Raw genomic sequence first — 22,269 nt, forward strand, 5'->3', positions numbered from 1 at the left:
AAGTTCTGACTGCCTGATACAAGATTGACTAAGTTTTTATATGTTTTAGGACAATCCCAGTATGTCTGTGTCTCTCAGATTTATGGTCTCCATATGTTTACAAGACAATTGACAAAGTAGTGTCAGCTGGATTCCAGGATACCTGAGCTTTTCTCCCATATAGAGAAATCCCACTATTCTGATTGTAGGCATCCTGTCATAAAAGGAGAGAATACCCATTGTTGACCTTATCTGGTCTTTCAGGTTACTGACACAGAAAAGGGCATTTTTAGAGCAAAGTAAAGCAGTCTGATTGATTAGTTCAGGCTTTGGCTCTTATTGAGGTCAAAAATGATATTAAATTATTATCACTACACAAGGATAAATTTATCCTATCAATTAATCAACAAACAAAATTAACAGAATTGATCTTTGACTCTGTTTCTGAGTCTAAACACACACACACACACAGATACACACACACATGAAATATCTCCTGCTTTTCAGGAGCTTCCATGCTATTAGGGATGTAGGTGGGATATCGATAAAAAATACCGAAAAAACTACAAAGTAATTAAATACAAGATTGGAAGAAAAGGCAACAAAAGTCAGGGGGATCAGTAAAGCACTCATGTAAAATGCAATCCTTAAAGTGAGACTTGAAGGAACCAAGAGATTCTATAAGGTAAGGCAAGTAGAGAGTGAATTCCAAACATGGAGAACACATGATATAAATGCATGTAATAAAAATGATACCAGATAAAGTGACAAGAAAGGAGATTTCTATATGGCATAGGATATAAATTTTCAATAAATTTTCCACACCACCAGTGGAGGAAGACACACACTAAGAAAAAAAAATGATCAGGAAACATGAATGTATATAGATATATAGATAGATGAATTCTTGCCTCCAGTACAACATGTTTGGCAATGTCCCTCCAAAAACATGACCACATTTCTCTCTGCTATTCTCTGCAAAATGTTCCATTTCTTCTATCACATGAACATTGCACTGTCCCAGCCAGTCTCATAGTCATTAAGCTTTTCTCTGTCTTCCAGAATTTAGTTCTTCTTAGACATCTTTTCACTTTCTATTGTCATATATTAAGGCATAGTGATTATAAAACTTCTGGACAAAGACAGACTGAATATTTAGTCCAGAGTCAAGACTATGAGCCACCATAGGAATCTGAGGGAAGAAAGTGTCTGACTAGACTAAGCTTAAGTACTTTTTTTTTGCCTTCCCATGTGCCTGGTGATTTGAAGTGCATGAAAAGATGAATTTCTAATTTCACCAAAATGGGATTTCTGAGCTCTTGAAGTAAAATATTTCACCAGTTCTTCCATCTCTTTCATAATGTTTCCCACAAACAAGTCGCACACATTTTTGTAAGGCATTGAAATGTTAAAACACTGCCCTCTGAAGCATTTATCAACAAAGGAAGATCATGAATTTCAGTTTTTAAAAAGCCAATAAGGTCCTTCCCTGGTTGCTATGACAGTGCTCTTATGCTTCTACAAAGCTGTGGTCTGATCAACATCTGAAGAGAAGGGCAATATAAGCTCAAGGGGGATGTTGAGTTTCTTTTCAAATATAATGCCTCTCCTAACAATTAAAGAGCTTTTATCATACAAAGGCACTTTCCCCTTATCTTCCTGCTCTTTCACTATCATTCTTCCTTCTTTCACATTTTAGAAACCATTTGCAATTCATTGTATTCAAGAGTTAATCAATTTGTTGAGTGTATTTAGATGAAGAGGTATCTCTTTATAATTTGCCTTGGGTATTGTGTGTGCTTGGTGAAGAGAAGGCCTGGGATAGACTTCTAGGTATGACCTTATTATGATGTTAAGAAACAGCTAAAGTCACGTAGTCACCCAGAGAGCATTTAATAATTTTTCAAAGTCAAGTCTCTCTAGGCCTTGAATTTCATATGTGGGTTGCTGCCAGTTTGTAAAAATCTCATTTGTACTGAGGTGCCCAGGGTTGTATTCCAGCCTAGAAATATAGTGCTACTGTCTAAAATCATCTAAAATTGCTTTTGTGTGTAATTTTTATAGAGATAAAGCATTGTTATCACTTGTTGCATAAACTACCTTACTTTTTTTTTCCTTTTTGCAATGATAGATTTCATATTTCCCTATCTCCCTTAAAAGATCATTTTTCTGAATCACTATTTATGTAAATTTAACATTTCATGAAGACGCATCTCTTGACATTCAGTAATATACACACATATTTCTAATATTCCTTTAAATTTTAATGAATTCTCTAAAGTCACTGGAGATCATATTGTTTCTGTAGTTCCTATATTAAGAAAAACTGCCAGGTAGCTAATGTGACAAGAGTAATTAAGTATTCTGATTATTTCTTCAAATGTCATTTTGTAAGACTAAAACACACTTTAATACCCATTTTATGGGTATTAAATTTATAGGCAGGTATCATTATGAGATTAGGGGTCAATAGAGAGGTTAGGAATGTATAAACCTGACAATCATCTGCATAGAGAAGACAATAAAATCCATGGGGCATAATGAGGTCTACGAGAAAAATAAAATAAAGAAGAAAAAAAGAGCTCAAGACATAGCCTTGGGTGGAGACCTACAGTTAAGAGTGTGTGACCTGATTAAAGATTCAGCAAAGGAGACTAAGAAACTGTCAGAGAAGTAGGATGAAAACCAGAAGAACAGAATGTCATAAAACCATGAAGAAAAGCTTATAATGGAGAGTATCAAAGTCTATAGATGAAGATAAAAAGGATGAGGATTGAGGAAAGGCAATTGTCTTTGGTAAGATGTCTTTGGTAACTTTGGAAAGAGCAGTTTCTGCTGAATGATTAATTTGGAAGCCAGACTATAAAGAGTTAAGATAATGACAGGAAAAGAAACAGGGACACCAATTATACATGGCTTTGTCAAGAAACTTAACAATGAAAAGGAAGAGAGATGTGGGATAACAAGTAGTGGAAATGGAAAAAGTGAATTTTTTTGGAGAATGGTGGAGGCATAGGCATATTTGTAGGTAGTAAATAAGCAGCAAGATTGGTTGTTGTCCTTCATGCTTGGAAGACCAAAATGTCATAAGTTTGTTAGAGTCAAGGTACAATGTGTTCAACTGTGGCTGATCAAACCAAAACAAGTTTGAAAGGCTCTAGCACAAGTTGGAAACAAATCGTCCATGTGAACATTTGTGGTAGAAATCTTTCTAAATTTGTGCATCTCATGTTGCTTTTGATTTGCTACAATTGTGCTTTGCCCATGAGCGCACCTTCTTTAATGCAGGCATGTCATGTTGTGTGATGCTGTGCTAGTGTCTCATTTGCCTCAAAATCAATTCCAGAGGTCTTCATAGATACCTTGAGAGTATATCACTTATATCACTTGTATCACTTTTTCTGATCTCTATGTGAGAACTTGTCTTGTGTGAGTTCTCTGTAATAGTCTTTTAAGCAAATGTACATTTGGCATTTGAACAATGTGGCCAGTTCATCTGAATTGTGTTCTCTAAAGTAGACTGTGAATGCTGGGCAGTTCAGCTTAAGAAAGGGTATTAGTGTCCTGTATCTTATCTTACCAGGTGATCTTCAGAATCTTTCTAAGACAATGCAAATGGATATACACACATATGTGTGTATATATGGATATACACACATATGCACTCATGTGTATATATATACACACATTACATTTTTGCATATATACAGTCATATGTTTATATTACACATTCATGTGTGTATATATATACATATATATAATGATGTATACCTAAGTACTTAAAAGAAAAGATAATTGAATTACAGACTGAAATAGTTATGGATGCAATCCTTTTGGAATAATTCAATGCATCACTTTCAGACTTAGACAAACCTAATTTGATAGGCAAGTGTGTCACATTAGATATCTGTGAATAAGAGAAACTGAGGCAGCAAAGTTCCAAGCATGATAAATTTATTACGAAAGTTAGAAATTGCTAATAAATGGAGTGCAATGCTCCTTAGTAAACAAGGACCACCCCGACAATCAAGGCAGTTCTTTTATAATAAAATGACATAATATTTTTTAGTATTGAGCTATGATTAGCTAGAACCAGAGAATGGGGGGATTTCCACAGCCCAGAATATGTGGATTTTGCATGAACTTGAAATTTTTTCACATCTTAAATCAACAGTTCAGGAGATATATTTGACCTTTATAATAAGGTTGTTGTTTTTTTTTTTTTCCAGGATGAAGTTTGTGGGTGAAAAAAAAAAAAAGGACTCATGTATATTTTTTATGAAAACCGAGCAGGAGAAGATGGAAAAAGAAGTTCTTCTCACAATAATTATTGGATATACCAAATATCTAGAAGTTCAAATATCAAAATACACAGGACTTGAATGAATACCATGGTAAAACATAATTTATAGAAACAAAGGAAGGAAATGATTGGAATTTTTTTTAATGCTTTTTGGTCAAGCCATGACAATATAAATCAAATGATAAATTACATCAATTAAATGTTTATCACCATATCAAATTAACAAAAATTTACTTTGTAGAAAAAAGAAAAACAGTAACTAATTCTTCTAGAAAATGTCCAAAATTTCAAAAGACATAATCACAAAGTGATAAAATGAAAAGAGTTTACATATATCAGATTGCAAACTACACTCCAAGAAATATCATCAAAGATATTTTAGTAAACCTAAAATAAAAGAAGAGCTTAACAAAGAAATAGGTCAATTAATCATGACCCATAAATAACCAAATACAATAGCGTCACATTCAATAAACACCAAAATATGAATTACTAGATGAAACAAGCAAAATATTTAATATAATAAATTCAAAACCTTGAAAGCTCTATAAAAATAGATTTTGACCTACAAATTATGTCATATACCTTCAAATGGAAGTTGTTATATGAAAGATGAAAAGGGAAAGAAGTACCTCACACCTATAGTTATGGGGAGAATTCTTATGTCAACGAAGGATAGAAATATACATATATATGATAGAGAGGAATTTTTTCAAACATATACTCTTTAAAGTCTTTTTCCAGAAGCAAAATAATGCATTTGGAATTGGAAGGAAACAATGAAATGGAAAGATTTTAATGTCAAATTTTTCTGATAGAGTTTTACTACACAAGATATATTAAAAAATTGGTACAATAATTGATATATAAGAACAAGATTAATTACCTAATAAATAATAGGCAAAAGATACCTATACCAAATTTGCAAATAAATAAAATCAGCTTTTTAATAGCAATATGAAAAAATGCTCTAAAGTCACTATTAGAGACACATTAAGTTGAAACAATTATGAGTTTCTGCCTCACATTCACATTGGGAAAAAATGACAGTAGATGAAGATAGCAGTTATCAAATAGCTGTGGAAGAATAGGTACACTAAGGGACTGTTGGTGGAGCTTTGAATTCATTCAACCATTCTGCACAGCAATTTGGAATTATACCCAAAACTAAAGTGTGAATACAAATTGTTCCAATTGTAAAAATATTAGGCATGTACCCCAGGAAGCTCAAAAATTCATAAATAGAAGAGTAATTATATAAACATTTTTGTTTATATAAAAGAAATAATACAAGAAAAAATAAGTACCCTTTAGTTGAGAAGTAGTTGGGAAAACTTTGGTATGTGAATATAATAGATTTTTGCATTAGAAGGCATTTTGAATATGAATAATCCATAGAAACATGGAAACAACTGTAGAAATTGATGTAGTGTGAATTAAGCACATTCATTAGAGAAATTTAGATGAAAATAATAAGGATAGTACGATGAAAAATAGTTATGAACATCCTCAGAACTGTCATTAAAGCAGTAAATATTTGTAGCTCCCAGCCAGGGAGCTAACCTAGGTAGCTCCAAAGATCACAAGTTTAAGCCTGCTTCACACATCATCCATTAGGTGGAAAAGTTCATTTGATTTGGCCCTACCTATTACCTTTCAGGATGAAGCTACTTCTCTGATATTCTCAGAATACCACAGCTTGTGCTAATTTTCTAGTCAACAGCAGGATTAACTTTGCAAACTTGGAACATACCCCAAAACTTCATCCTGGGTCCTTTTCCTTCTCTATATCAGATCTTGTTGTTTATCAGCTTATTGGATTTATTTTTATCTATATGTGCATGTATGTATGTGCATATATGTGTGTATGTGAATATATGTATTACATATGTATTTAGTCATATTCTCTCTCCTGAGTTTCAATTTCATGTCTCCAACTCCATATCAAACATCTCAAACTCAAAATAAAAACCAAAACTCATATATTTCCCGTACCTTTTCCTAATTTGACAACTTCTTTGTTACTGTCAAATAATCATCTGTCTAGTCACTCAAGTTCCAAACTCAACTAGTTCTCAACCCTTTGCAGTCTTGCTTCTGACCTCATCATTCAATTGAAACTGCCCTCTACAATGACACCAATGATGCTTTGACAAACTTGATTGTTTTTCCCAGAATACATCTTGATCATTCACAATTCCTATAAACATTTCCAGCTCTGGATTTTCTTGACATTGCTCTTGTTTACGCTCTCACTATTATCACATTACCTAAATATGGATATCCCAAGATTCTGTGCTAGGCCTTCTTCAATCTCCATTTTCTCTCGGTGAATTTATCAAATAGCATAAATTAAAATTTTCATCTTTAGGATTATGACTTTCCTTCCATAGTTGCAATATAGTTTTCTCTCCAGACAACCAGCTTCTAGATAGTTCCAACTAGAAGTCTCAGACATTTCCAACTTTGTGTGTAAGAGGTTGAATTCATCACCTTTCTCTATAAATCGAAACTTTTTCTAAACTTCCCTATTTTTTGTTCAGGATACCACTATCCTTTGGATCACCTAGGATCACAATGTGATTGACATCCTTCACTCCTCATTCACATTAATAATCCCATGTTTCTAACAATAGCCACATCTTATTATTTCTACCTCTGGTTGTTTAGTTGGTTGTAGCTCTTTGTTCTTGAGGAGAACAAAAATGACATAACCACGCTAGAGTCAAACTTCAGTGTGTACAACTATGACTGATGAGACCAATATGAGATTGGAATGTTCTATCACCAAGTTGGGCACAAATAGTCCATGTGAACATTTGGGGTGGATTCTCTAAATCTGTACACTTTGCTTTTCTTTTCAATTCTGCTTTGCTCATGGAGCACAGTATCTTCTCTGATTTGGGCATGCCATGCTGAGCAGTCCTATTCCAGTGTCTCCCATGTCACACAATCAAATCCAAAGTTCTTAAAAGAGACCTTGAGAATGTCCTTGTATCTCTTCTTCTCTCCACCAGATAAATGCTTGCCCTCTGTGAGTTTTCCATAAAATAGTCTTTTTGGCAAGCGTACATTTTGCATTCAAGCAACATGGCCAGCCCATCAGAGCTGTGCTCTCTGAAGCAGAGTTTGAATGCTTAGCAGTTTAGTTCAAGAAAGAACCTCAGTGTCTGGTACCTTATCTTGCCAGGTGATCTTCAGAATCTTCTTAAGATCATTCAAATGGAAGTGATTGAGTTTCCTGGAATGGCACTTGTATATTGTCCAGGTTTCACAAGTATGCAACAATGAGGTCAGCACAACAACTCTACAGACCTTCAGTTTGGGAATCAGTCTAATATTTCTTCTCTCCCATACTTTCCATTGGATCTACAATAGCACTAGAATGTGTCTTCTGTCTACTACATAGCCTTCACCTTACTTCAGAATCTTACCATCTCTCAAATGAACCATTGCAATAGTCTTCTAACTTGGTGTCCCCAGTGCAATCTCTTCCAAAAGGATTTTCCTGATGTTGAAAAAGTAATTTTCCTAAAATTAATATGATATCATTGCAGCACTCAAAATTCTCTAATGCCCGCCTATTACCACTTCAAATAAAAAGCATTTAAAGCCCTTTATAACCTTGCCCCAAGCTACCTTTATCCTTATTACATATTACCCCCCACCATGCATTTGTGTACATACACATTCACACAAACACATACACGTCTAGTAAAACTGAACTTTCAAATATACCCTATAGAGCAACCTTGATTCCCCATCTATGACTTGTACTGGCTGTCCCTTATTGCCAAAACTGTGCTTCCTTCTCACCTCCATCTCTTAGAATTCCTAATTACCTTCAAGACTCAGGCCATATGTTGCCTTCACATTAGTCCTTTTCTGAAGTCAGCATCTACTAATGACTTCCCCCATTTTATCTTAAATCTATTTTGTATACACATGTATATGTACATGTTGTTTCCCCCATCTAAACTGTAAGTTCTTCATGAAAATTCTGACTTTAGCACCAGCACCAGCCTAGCACGGAAGTTGGCCCTCAAACACTTGTTGGTTGATTGAAAAGATGAAACTGTATGCCACTATTATTAATTGACCAACAATAGATCCAGGAGAAGAGTCTACTTCCTTGTACTGTGAACTAAGTCTTAAGCCAATGTACTGTTCATCCTTTACAATGTCTCATAATGTTATTCAATTGTGCATAATTTAGGGAGAGGGACAGTGATAGGAATTTGACCTATGATTTCATTGGTAAAGGAAACTCCAGGAAACTTACTCAGCTAATAGAGGTCAGCAAATTCTCTGCATCATGAAGTTTTAAAGAGTTGCCTTAGGCAATAAGAAATTAAATTATTTGCCTAGGGTCATACAGCTAGCATGTGTCAAAAATAAGAATTCAACCTAGGTGCTTAATTCTGACTCTGAAGTCAACTCTCAATCCATTGGGCTATGCTGCTTCTCAACAATTTTTTCTCAATTTACTTTAATTCAATTCCTTGATTTATAAATTGAATATGATTATTTTTTTACTGCTTCATTATATTTAAATAAGAATACCCGCATTACCCAGGGGACATAGGTTTTTTAGAAAAAAACTTTTAACTTAAAAAAATCCCATGAATCCTCTCAATGCATCAATAGTGGTAAATAATATTTTAGTAACTAAGACTTATATGACTCCCTATAACTTTCAAAATAACTGTAACTAGACTCAGTGGATAGAGCACCAGTCTCATTCAGGGTCAGATCCCGATCTGACTCCTAACTTCTAAGCTTGTCTGTGGACAGGTTACATTGGCCTTTTAAAACTTTAATTTCTTCATCTGTTAGATGGGAATAAAAATGTTTAAATTATCAACCTTGAAGGGTTATTGAGAGAAAAGTGTTTTATAAATCTTTGAGAGTTATAGAAATGGGAACTGTTATTGTTAACTGGCATTGGCTTCTGCGGATTCTTAGCTTTAGAGAAAAAGAGTCAATTTTACTTTTATTGAAGCCAATATAATCGCATACATGTGACGACTACTAATACTATAGTGCTCTGACAAAGACCATGATGAAGACAAGAACAAGCAGTAGGACCACTGCTTCCACTAAGCATTCCAGGGGTAACCCTGATGCTACTTTCTAGTATCACTGTTTACTGGTAACTGCGGATATGCTTCTCGTTGTTTTTAGCCAAACTTAATTAGCTCTTAGAAAGGGTATTTAGTGTGCTAGCTTAGCAAATACAGTTGCCACAGTAACAATCCCTTCTTGATTCCATCTTGCTGGAGCACATGATTTCTGGGCAATAGTGAGCTCAAACTTGTAGAAAATGGTAGTCGAGGCACAGATGTAGAAAACTTCTAAGTGGCTAAGGAGTAACTGGCATCTCCATGTTACTAGAATTAATTTTATCTCTTCATAGAAGCCTCTTGAAGTTCATGTTATGTGTTGCACTCTGCTAAACCCTTTTTAGAGGTCTAAAATTGCCTTTCCTCACTGGTTCTAATTTGTTTTCTGTCATTGTGTCTCCCAACTTCCCATGCAAGTACCAATGTTCATTGATAAAGGGAAACTGCTACCAGCTCCAGTTGACACTAATACTGAACTGTTTTTGGAGTTCTCAAGGTTATTACATTGCCAATTCAATCTCTGGATACCACTTGCCAATTTTTATGAGAACTTCTGTGTGTGCTCAACCTCTCTCTCTCTTTTCTCTACTGAATACATTGTTTCCTTTTGGCCTATAGACTGATAAGAGATACAGTAGATGGAGCTCTTAGCCTGCAGTCAGGAAGAACTGAGTTAAAATTTGGCCTCATATTTCTATGACTCTGGGAAAGTCACTTAACCTCTATCTCTCCATTTCCTCAACAGTAAAGTATGGATAATAATATCACTCCCTTACTTGGGAAGTGTTAATACAGTAGCTGTTTTAATAATTAATAATTCAATAATTAATAATTACAATATAATGTAAAAATAATATAAATATATAAATAAATATAGACAAATTTAATAATTAATAAATACTTGTTCCCTTCTTCCTTTCTCCCCTTTAGTAACTTTGTCATTGGAGAAGGATGATGAGAGAAAAGGAGTAAAGGAGGGACTCTCTCCTCCCCACATAAGAAAGGTGTTTTTCAGAGGCCTGAAATTGTCAGCTCCTGAATTTAGAGTCCTTTCTAACTAAATTGATTATCTTCAGACAAGCTCTCTATTTTCATAAACACCCTCTAAAGCGTGACTTGATCAATTTCAACCAATTATAAGACATTTCCTGTGTAAAATTTTCTGTATTTATCAAATAACACAAAGCCCCTATGATTATTTTTTCAAATTGAATTGACAAATAACTTATTTGCAAATAGTTTACCTGTGATTGACTGATTCAATCAAGATGTATGGGACTCTGTGATTATCTTGAATGGGGTGGTTCCCTACCTTTACATAGAAAAGCAGTGTTATTTAGCAGAAAAGCAGCAATGAGACAGAGCTTTCTACTCTGATTTGAGTACTCTCAAAATATGGTATTGAACCTGTCACTTTTCCCCCCCAGTTTCTCCATTTGTGAAGTGCCATTAACAATCCCTTATCCTTTACTTTGCAGGTATCTTCCTGAAGGGAGATAAGAAAATGAATATGGAGTGACTTGGAAGAGAAACAACATATGAATACAAGGTGGTATTTTTTTGCAAATAATAAGGAGTTGGGAAACTTCCCAAACCATGAAAGCCTTTTAAAGATTTGTGACCTTTACAAAAAGAAATCCAACAGAGAAAGTGATTGAGACGGGAAAGAACAATAAAGAAAAAAACTTTGTCATGATTTCAAGTTGACAAATCTGGAGCCAGTTTTTAAATTTTTTTTGCGTGTGAGTCTTTGCTTCTTGCAAAGCTGCCATCAATTTAACTCCATGAGTACCAGAGTGGGGAGCTTTTCTCTTTTTTTTAGCTCTTTGAAAAGGTAAGCAATAAGGGGGTAATGTCTAATAAAAATGGGAGAGAGAAAAGGTCTCTCAGATTAAATATAATATTTGCTAATGTGCAGTGTGGGGTAGCTAGGTGGTGCAGTAGATAGAGTGTTGGACCTGGAGTCAGGAAGAACTGAGTTCAAATCCAGTCTCAGACATTTTCTAGCTGTGTGACCCTGGATAAGTCAATTAACTCTGCTTGCTTCAGTTTTTTCATCTATAAAATGATATGGAGAACGAAATACCAAACCATTACAATATCTTTGCAAAGAAAACCTCAGATGGGATCATGAAGAGTCAGACATGACTGAAATGACTCAACAACAACAATGTACAGTATGCTGCTGTGATTTTTAACAAGACAAAAAAAAAGCTAACTTGCATATTTGGGAAGTTACCCAAAATAAGCATTTGCAATAGACCTAGTAATAAAATTTAAAATAATTGTGTATGGGAAATAGCTCCTTAGGTACAATCTGACTGTGTTTTCCTAATGTATTTTAATCCAACCAATTATCCTTGTTTATTTCAGTCTTTTATCAGTCCCCACTTTCAACATGGAAAATAGAAAAGATTTTTTGGGGGGAGTACTACGAGGTATTATTTGTGATAAGCTTTAAAAACAGACAAAATTTACACTGCATTGCATCATATGTTGTTGGTATTGAGGGCTAGATCAGTTCTTGGGGGATTAAAGACATTTATCACGAAAAAGTAACAAGACAGTACAACAATGTTCTAAACTCATCTACTGTGGAATAAGAAATTAGGAAGTTGATTGAGACCAAAAATAAGTTGAATGGAATCTTGTGATCAGTTGAATTTTTCTTTAATCAAAGGTTTTATAGGTTGTTTAAAGTTAGCAGTTACTAACAGCAATAATCCTAAATAATCTGATACTTGTGATTTCTAATAAATCCAAAGTAAACTACATTTTATTTTAATTACTTATTAAATCATGAAGCACTTATTTTCTGTCCCTTTCACATTCCCCACCTTATTGAGGAAGAAAAATATAACACTCACAACAAATATGCATAGTCACACAAAGCAAATTCCCATATTGATCACTTTAACAAATGTATGTCGTATTATACCAATTGAGTCCCTCACCCCTTCATGAGGAGGTGGCTAGCTTCCTTCATCATTATTCCTCTGGAATCAAGATTAGTCATTGTGTCATTCAGAGGCTTCTTTTTTTTTTTTTTTACTATTGTTCTTTTTACTGATGTTACTGTTTGAATTCCTTTACTGATCCACCTCACTTAACTCTGAATTAGTTTATACAATTCCTTTCAGGATTTTCTGAACACTGTTGTTTCAATAATGTTTCTTTTGTTTTTAATGTGCAAGAGTATTTCAGTGCCTTTATACCATAACTTGTTCAGCCATTCTACAGTTGATGGATATTCCCTTAGTTTCTAGTTCTTTACCATCATAAAAAGATCAGTTAGAAATATTTTTGTACAGATAGGTCCTTTGCTTCATCCTTTGCTATCTTTGGTGTATAGATTTATTAGATTTGTCACTGGATCAAAGGATATACACAGTTTATTAATTTGAAGGCACAATTCCAAATTTCTTTCCAGAATGTGTATACACAGACACATGTCTCTTTATGCATGCTTTATTTTAAAATTTTCCATCAATACTTATTAGGAATATTGGTTTGCAGTTTTATTTTTCTCTTTTAATTCTGTCTGCTTTAAGCAGATTCTATGTGTATAGTAAAAAGAATTTGACCAGATGCCTTCCTAGTTTTGCAAATGGTTCTCACAATATTAGAATTAATTTTTCCTCGAATGTTTCATAGTATTATCTTGTAAATCTATTCAGTACCAGACTTCCCCCCCAAACCCTGAGAGTTCATTTATAGTGTTTTCAATAATCTGTTCCTTGGGAATATGAAGTTACAAATGGGATGTGAGAAAGTACATTATCATATAGTTCTCAAGGGATTATTACATCCCATTATTTTCTCATTTTATACTGAGAAATGTATGATGTACACAGTGAATGTCTTAGCATATAATTGATGGGATCTGAACCCCAGCCTCTCCTGATTCCATGCACAATTCTCTTTCTATAATGACATGATACCTTTGTAGAAGAAAAGGTCATCTACTAAGAGGGAAGTTGGTAGGATAATAGAGGAGGACTTTGGAAACATCAGTTTTGGAAAATCCACTAAGGGGACTTTGAAAGTCAATGACTGAGGGGTGTCTAGGTGGTGTCTAGGTGTCTAGGCACAGAGAATAGAGTACCAGCCCTGGAGTCAGAAGGACCTCAGTTCAAATCTAACCTCAGACACTTAACAAAAAAAAAAAGCTAGCCACGTGACCTTGGGCAAGTCACTTAACCCCGATTGCCCTATCTTCCCCCCTCCAAAAAGCAAAAAAAAAAAAAAAGTCAATCACTGAATAATAAAAGGTTTGTCACTGAGTTGTGAGAGCCCAGTTGAGATTAGAACCTCAGGCTCTTTACTTATATAATGGGGAAAATATTTACCTTTCAAGCTCATTGTGAAGATCAAATAACATAAGATATGTAAAGTCTTTGCAAAATATTAAAGTACTTTATAAATATAATTTATTTTTCCTCAAAAAAATCTAATCTTGTTCTTCTTAGGTATCTGGAAAATCATGTAAATGTCTCCCAGACAGCGTCTATCAATCTGCTCTCCTACGCCTCCTCTCTTAATTTTCCAATTTAAAATATTCCTCTCTTACCAGCACTCCCCTATATATTTTCTCTTTCCCTAGTACAATACAAGCTTCTTGAGAGCAGAGAATTTCTAGCTTTTGTATTTGTATCCCCAGGACTAGGATAGAAATGGACACATAGTGCTTAATAATTTTTCATTCTTTCACGTATTCATTCATTCATTCATTCTTCATTCAACAGTTTGCAAACAAAGGTTGTGTGTAATTTAGAGAGGTAACTTGGCATAGTGGATAAAATGCTGGCCTTAGTGTCAATAAGACTTTTGTTACAAATACCACCACTGACACTTAGTATTTGTGTGATCTTGGACAAATCATTAAGCTCTGAGACTCCAGCTATTCTCTCAGGTTTTAAGTTGCAATCTGTGTCAATGGAGACAGTTCTCACAGCTATAAAATCACAGGTCATTGACATATTAGCTTTTTCTTAATGAAATGGATTTTTTTTATCTTTACAGACAGAAAGTTGACCTTGGGTTTATATTTGAAAATCTGACACATGTTAGGTAAAAAAATGTGCACTAACATAAAGATGTATAGGGGCACTCATCCAGTCTGTTTATTCTATGGAAAAGAGAAGGTAGCCCAAACTTGATTGTGTAATCTATTGAAATGAAGATTTTCTAAGATCCTGATTATTTTTTCTCCATTGAAAGTAATTCTGAGCAGCAATAAATCATTCAAAATTAACATGATCCAAATTAACCTTGTCCATAACTTCCGTCTTCCCTTACAAATGTTAACTGTGTTATTTTAATGTGCTCTTTTTAGTGAAGGGAAACTAGACTTTAAGTCAATAAAATCTCTTTTGCAAAGCTCACCAAAGAAAGAACTGGTAACAATGAAAATGCTTGGATGTTTTACAATTGAAGTTATTCTCTGTTTCTGACATTCGGACTTATAAAATGAATAGTCTAAAAAAGGTTCAACCTAAGGGAAGGCAGTTCCTTTAATCTCTAAATCAAGATACTAAATTCAGTCTTTTCTGACCATCTCTTTTTAAAAAATGAGCCTACAGTAGTTAAAATATGGAGTGTTTGTTGCTCACTGATGAATTCTAGATACAAGAGAGATTGCAATTCTTAACTTTGACATAGACTAAATATCAATGCTAGGCTGCTCAGTATCATTACCTTCATTTATCTCAACAGTGTAATGGATGTGGATCTTCTAAAATCTTCTAAAATAAGGGGTCAGAAATTCTGGAAGATGAATGTCTCCAAATGGGACTAGATGTTATCCACAAGCATTATGAAGGGAGAGTGTTCATTGAAATAAAAATTTTGCTGACAAGGACATAATGGAAAGACTTTTTGTATTATCTAAGGGGCACCTCTCTGAGGTCTAGCCATTAGCTCTAAGTACTTGTTAATGTGCTTTCCTTTCCTCATTTATGTGTTCACAACTCTATTTTTCATGACTGACTGCCATTTTATGTGGCAAATAATCTGATGGAGAACAGCATCATAATTCAATTTTATTTAATATAAAATTATTGACTAGAGATAAATTATATATTTCAAAATATGATGGTAAAAGAAAGATAAAAAGCATGTCTTTGATCAATCAAGAAACCATCTAAAATCAATTCCCTAGAAAGAGTCATCTTTAAGTGAAGGATGCAATAAATCTTTTTGGGATTAAAAAAAAAGTTGCAAGATTATATTTACAAGAATCCTGACTGTGACAATTATTGGGTATGTAACTTTTCTCAGTCTCTATTTCCTCATCTGTAAAATGGAAAAAATAATATACTTACTTCATAGAATTATTATGGCAAACTAAAGCATTAATGACTGTGAAAGCACCTTTTTGCAGATACTCGGAAAGGACTTTGGTGTTCAGCTACTACATAAATGGAAAAAAAAATAAATTCCCATTACAAAATACTTAATAAATGGTCACCCGGTTTCTACTTGAAGATTTCTGATGAATGGGAACCAAAAGCTTCCCAAGACAGTCATTCTACTTTTGCATATACCTAAATGTTAAAAAGTATTTCTTTAACATGAAGTATAAATTTGCTGCTTTGCAATTGCTACCCATTATTCCTACTTATTCACTTTTGTTAAAATAGAACAAGACTAGATCCTCTTTTATATGATGGACAGGTTTCAAATAATTGAAAAATAAGTATAGTGTAGTGATACAGTGGAAAACATATTGAATTTGGAATCAGAGAAATGGCATTCAAATCCTCACTGTCACTACTTGTGTGACCTTGGGGAAATCATTTAAATTCTCTGAGCCTCAGTTTCTTCATCTCTAAAATTAGGGGGTTTGTTGAAATTCTATTTAAGGTATATCCCAGATCATCATCTTGGATTCTATGAACACACTGAGATTTCCCTTTTTCAGAATGAATATCCCTATGTCGTTTATTCCTTCCTTAGACTAGAAACCTGCTTTCAACCTATGCTGAAGACCTTTCATTATAAATTCTCTAATTCTATGATTCTGTGATACTAGTTGCTACCATGTTTCCCCGATAATAAGACCTATCCCAAAAATAAGCCCTCCCCTTACTGTGTAAGATTCCTCTAAAATAAGCCCTCCCCCGAAAATAAGCCCTATTGAGACTGCTACTGTAGTGAAAGTGATCCCCTGTGCTACACGCTACATTACAGTACCCTCTGTAGGCACTGTCCCTCCCCCCCCCCGTGAAACGCATGCCGCGCTCCGAGCTGCATCCAATCAGAGCTGCAGCAGTGAGCGCGTCATCCTGTTCTTCCCCAGTGATTTGCTTGCTGGCGCCATTGAGAGCAGTGCCTCGGAGGAGAGCTGAGGCAGGACAACATAAAAACCCGGTATGTAAGCGGGAGTGAGGGGGCATGATGGAGGATAAAAAGGGCATGATGGAGGAAAGAAGAAGAACTAAGGGGGCATGATGGAGTGAAAAGAAGGACCGATGGTCATAATTTTATTATTCTGTCTGTTTTGACCGCCAGACATGAGTACAAAAAGGAAGAGCTATACTGTTGAGTATAAGAAAGCAATTGTAGAGGAGTCACATGGCAAGAATCTTGCAGTTTTCTGTAAAGAAAAACTTTTGGATCTTCGAATGGTCAGAAAATGGAGAGCAGATTATAATAACCTCAATCAACAGGTGGATGAGGGAAAAGGGAAAAAGCGCAGGTCTGGATAAGATCGGCAGCCCTTATATCCTGACTTGGAGATCCTCATTGGTGAATGGATTGCTGACAAGGAGAGCAAAGGCCTTGGTTGTGCGCAGGGCTGATATTCAAGCATTTGCCCTTTCAATGGCACCAGAGTTTGAAATGGTCTCAGAAGGATTCAAAGCATCACAACACTGGTTGGACGGTTTCCTTCAAGGGTATGAACTGTCCCTAAGAAGATCAACAACACTGTTTAAGCTGGAAGATGCTGAAGTTATTAAACATGAACTTGCATTCAAGTCCTTTATTGATAGGATCGACATTTCCAAGTACCAAACCTGCAATATGATTGCTATGGATGAAACTGCAGTGTTTATGGGACAAGGATCTCAAACAACAATTCATCACAGGGGTGCAACGTCAATCTACATTCCCACCACTGGCTATGAAAGTGCACGGGTCACCTGTGTTTTGGCAATTCGTTTGGATGGAAAGAAAGCCACACCTCTAATCATCAGTAAGGGCAAGAAAGATAAGATTGAACGTGTATCTGGCATTTACGTTCTTGAAACCGAAAAAGCCTGGTGTACACAAGCCGTTATAAGAAAGTGGGTTGATTTAATGCTGCCACTTGTTATGCAAGGTAACCAAAGAGGTCTGATAGTCTGGGATTCAGCCAGCACTCACTGCGCTAAAGAAATGAAGAACTTCCTTGCAGAGAGAAGAATAGATCAAATAATGATTCCTGCAGGAATGACTGCCTATCTCCAGACCCTTGATATTGCAATAAACAAGCCATTCAAGGACCATTTGCGCATGGAATTCAATGACTACATTGAAAATAGAATGGAAAGAAATCAGCGAGGAAACTTTGTGAAGCCCTGTCTGCAAGAAGTCGTGACTTGGGTGAAGAAGTCATGGGATAAAATTACTGACAGCTGTGTCGCCAAGGCACTACAAGCAGGTTACCTAGACAAGACATATTCATTTAAAGAGGGCTATATTGCTGGACATGACAGATTGGGTCCACTTCTTCTGAAGGAAATGGAGGCGCAAGACATCCAGGACGGAATTCAGGGTATGGGCACTTATGACGATGTTGTTGAAGATGATGACATGATCATTATTGAATAAAGGTACACGTTTTTGTTCACATTTACCTGTTTAATAAAATTGCTGTCAATGTTCATTAAAATAAGCCCTCCCCTGAAAATAAGCTCTCTGGTGTTTTTCTGTCCAAAAAATAATAAGACAGTGTCTTATTATTGGGGAAACACGGTATTAACTGACCAATCTCTGATTTTTCAATCTTTCCTGAACTATAGTAGCAGAATCTAACAAAATATTCCATGGGTGGTCTGAGAAGGGCCGAAAAAAGCAGAATGATCAAAATCACATTAAAAGAAAAGCTACTCTTTCTGTAACCTAAAATTGCATTAGGTTGTTTTTGGTTTTTGATTGAGTCTTTTGGGGGGGACTCCCCTATGTTATGGGAATGAAAATTTAAGATCTTTCCTGCCCCTAGGCCCTTTGATAGGCTTAAGTGACTCTGAGAACATTCCTTGAATTGAAAATATACTCTTCCCCCTAATCGGCTGAATGTGGTCACATGGAGCCTGTGGCAGGAGGCTTGTTTTTCAGGAATGCCCACATGTTGGTGCTTTGTGATTGGGCAGTGAGTCAAGAGGGTTATGACATTCTCTGAGCCAGGAGAAGGCTATATATAACCCTGATGTGAGGTTTTGTTTTGGGGCTCACTTTGAGTAGAGTTGTGTGATTTGACCAGATGAGACTCTGGACAGCTGTTGAGCCCCTGGCTTTGAAAACCCAGATGCTGGTGCTTCCCTCTCTGGTAACTATGTATGGATCTAATGGTCAGACAGCTGGAAGCCCTGTTTGCTGATCTGTTTCTCTATCTGTATTTTTTATCTGCTTGTAACCTCTGTATTCTCTGAAGTTCAAGGTGCTGACCTTTTTCCCCTGAGCTAGATAAATGATATATGTTTGATTAAAGCAAGATTGTTAACCCATTTTGAGTTGCTTTCCTTTAGAAAAGCAGATCAAAGAACCTGTGTTGGCAGCCACCCTGGGGACGCTAGGGTGCTTGCTGCTACACCCTATCACATTGTTGTTTCATACTAAGCTTGAAACCCACCAGAGCTCCAGATTTTTTTTAAATAACTTGCTATCTAATTATACTTCCCATAAATTGTATTTGTGATGTTGATTTTTCAAGCAACAGGTGTCTTTACAGACATTCCTTTTAAATTTTCTCTTATATAATCTAACTTGTCAAGATCCTTTTGGATCCTTACTGTAATCTAATTCTTTAGCCTCCTACAAGCTTTTCATTGGAAAATTTAATAAGTATGTATTTTTTAACTTTATATGCTGATTTGATTACATATTAAAATCAACTCATCCAAACATTTTAAATTTCTTATTATATGTAGACACTGTGCATTATATTGAGGATATAAAGGCAAAATACAAAATGAAGAATTGCATTATATTCACATGATAATTATCATTTTAAGAGTATATTATCTTAAACCAAAAATAAAAATATATTCCTCTTAAAAATTAGTAAATATGTTTAATTATAAAACCTTGTTTTCATTTTCAATAGTATTATGTTTACATATGCTGTTGTTTTTTCTTTAACATAGAATTTAGAATATATTGTTTTATGTTCCTAGACCTATGATAAATCACAACATCTCTTAAAGGCAGCTAAGTGGCAGCGTGAATAGATCACGGCCCCTGTAGTAAGAAGGACTTGAGTTCAGATTGGACTTCAGAAACTTATTAGAGGTATAATCCTCATAATATCATTTAACCTGTGTTTGCCTCAGTTTCCTCAACTGTAAAATGGGGATAATAATAACACATATTTCTCATTGTTGTAAGGAACAAAAGAAAAAAATTCTTGTAAACACTTGGCATACCACCTGGCACAGAGTATGTGATAAATAAAATAAATAAAAATGTATTTCTTTTCTTTCTACTTTAAGAAGACAGAAATAAAAGCCATCAAATACATTAGTACTAAATAGAAATTGCAGTTTTTCATGACTAGAATCCATAGCAAAAATAGCTGTGCATGTATGTATAAGATAGATAGATAGATAGATACATTTCAGCATTCATAATATTTTATTTATTAGTAGATGACTATCGAAGGGAAAGGTTGAAATAGGCTTTATTAATATGGATATAATAATTATATTTTCTTTATACTTTTAAGATCTATGGTTTCATAAATGTGGACACTGACAGTGATGAAAATTTTCAGACCCATCTAATTTAGTAGATCGTCTCTGAGGCTTTCTCCTGTTAAAAATCCAATTACATTGTAGCTTATTTGGTGATGAGCAACTCTGAATTAACAAGGTTTTTCTTCTGACAACAGATAGAGAGGACTATCTTCTTGCTCATAGCTTGGTAGAGTTTAACAGACCCAAAATTTTCTTATTGCCTTTCAGAACCTAGAGTCACCTTGATGCCCCAATGAGACATGGAAATAGCATTTTAGTGTAGGAGGGTAGTAGGTCAAGAATAAGACTTTTTTGTCTACTTTATCACACAAGCACAAGATTTTGTAAAGGAAACATACTTTATTTAAATAAGGAAATTGATCTAAAGAAGGGTTAGCAATGTAGCTTCATATATAAAATTGACACAAACTTACTTAGAAATCATTGAACTTGAAGGAAAAAGTATTGTGGAAAACTCTCTGAGAGAAAATGGAGAGAAACAAGTGATATGATTATGACACAATACATGGAGAATAGACTTGATGAATTCTTAATAGGGATCACAAAGGAAGATGGAAAACTTTAACAATCTTGATGTCTGATGGAATTCTCTACCTGCTAAAAGATAAAAGAAAATAGGAATAGAATTACTATTCTGAATCTAATTCTAACAAAAGAAGAATTCATTGTTAAAGTAAAACAGCTTGGGTCCTTGACTGACAGTGACCATCCTACCCAATAGCCAATGTAGGAAATGCTTTTCATATCTGAGCATTAAATGAGTAGTTTGAGAGTAGAGAGGAAGGAAAGGAACAAGCATTAAGAACTGAGCTTCCCAAGAAAAAATAATGTTAAACTAAAGACCTTTTTGATACTAACTATCCTGATGGAATAGAATTCATCAAGAACAAAAAGAACGTAAGTTCAGTGCCTCCTATCTTCCATGAATTGTGTTAAGTAATGAAGATATAGAAACAAAAATGAAGCGGTTCCTGACCTCAAGGACTTTGGGGGAAATACAGTTTTTGTTGTTATTGTTGTTGTTGTTGTTCAGTTGTTTCAGTTCTGTCCAATTCTTCATGACCCCATCTGGGGTTTTCTTGGCAAAGATATTGGAGCAGTTTGCCATTTCCTTCTCCAGATCACTTTACATATGAGGAAATGGAGACAAATAGGGTCAAGTGATTTGCCTGGGGTCACACAGTTAGTGTCTGGGGCCAGTTTTTTTTTTTTTTTTTGCTTTTTTTTTGGGGGGTATTGGGGTTTAGTGGCTTTGCCCAAGATCATGTGGCTAGGTTTTTTTTTTTTTTTTGCTTTTGGGGGGACAATTGGGGTTAAGTGACTTGCCCAAGGTCACATGGCTAGTTTTGTGTTAAGTGTCTAAGGTCAGATTTGAATTCAGGTCCTCCTGATTCCAGGGCCGGTGCTGTATTCACTGCACCACCTAGCCACCCCCCAGGGACCAGTTTTCAAGTAAGGAAAATGAGTCTTCCTTACTCCAGGCCTGGCACTTCATCCACTGTACCATTTAGCTGCCCTAAGATGAGGTACATAGTTACATAAATAAATAATGTATACAAAATAAATACAGAGTAATTTGTAGGAAGGCGAGCACCAACAACTTGAAAAATCAAGTTAGACTCAGCGTGTGAATGCCACATCGTGGTACCATCATAGAATATTACATTAAGCAATGAAAAAAGAAAAAAAAGTTGCTGGGACATATCATGAAAGAACACCCAGCCAAGATGCACGTGAGCAGACCAATCCGCTATTTCATATTCATTTCATACTCATCCTCGTATTCTTTGACCTATTTTGTTCTCACTTACCAAAAAAAATTTAAACTTTGGCTAAATTTAACTTAGGAAAATCAATCCAAAAGCAATGATTAAGCACCTAATTTTTGCCAAGTTTGCTAAGTACT

Source organism: Petaurus breviceps, unplaced genomic scaffold (assembly GCF_028583685.1).
Source record: "Petaurus breviceps papuanus isolate PSGF00001 unplaced genomic scaffold, PetGlider_PUasm1.0 90686, whole genome shotgun sequence".
NCBI classification, from domain to species: domain Eukaryota; kingdom Metazoa; phylum Chordata; class Mammalia; order Diprotodontia; family Petauridae; genus Petaurus; species Petaurus breviceps.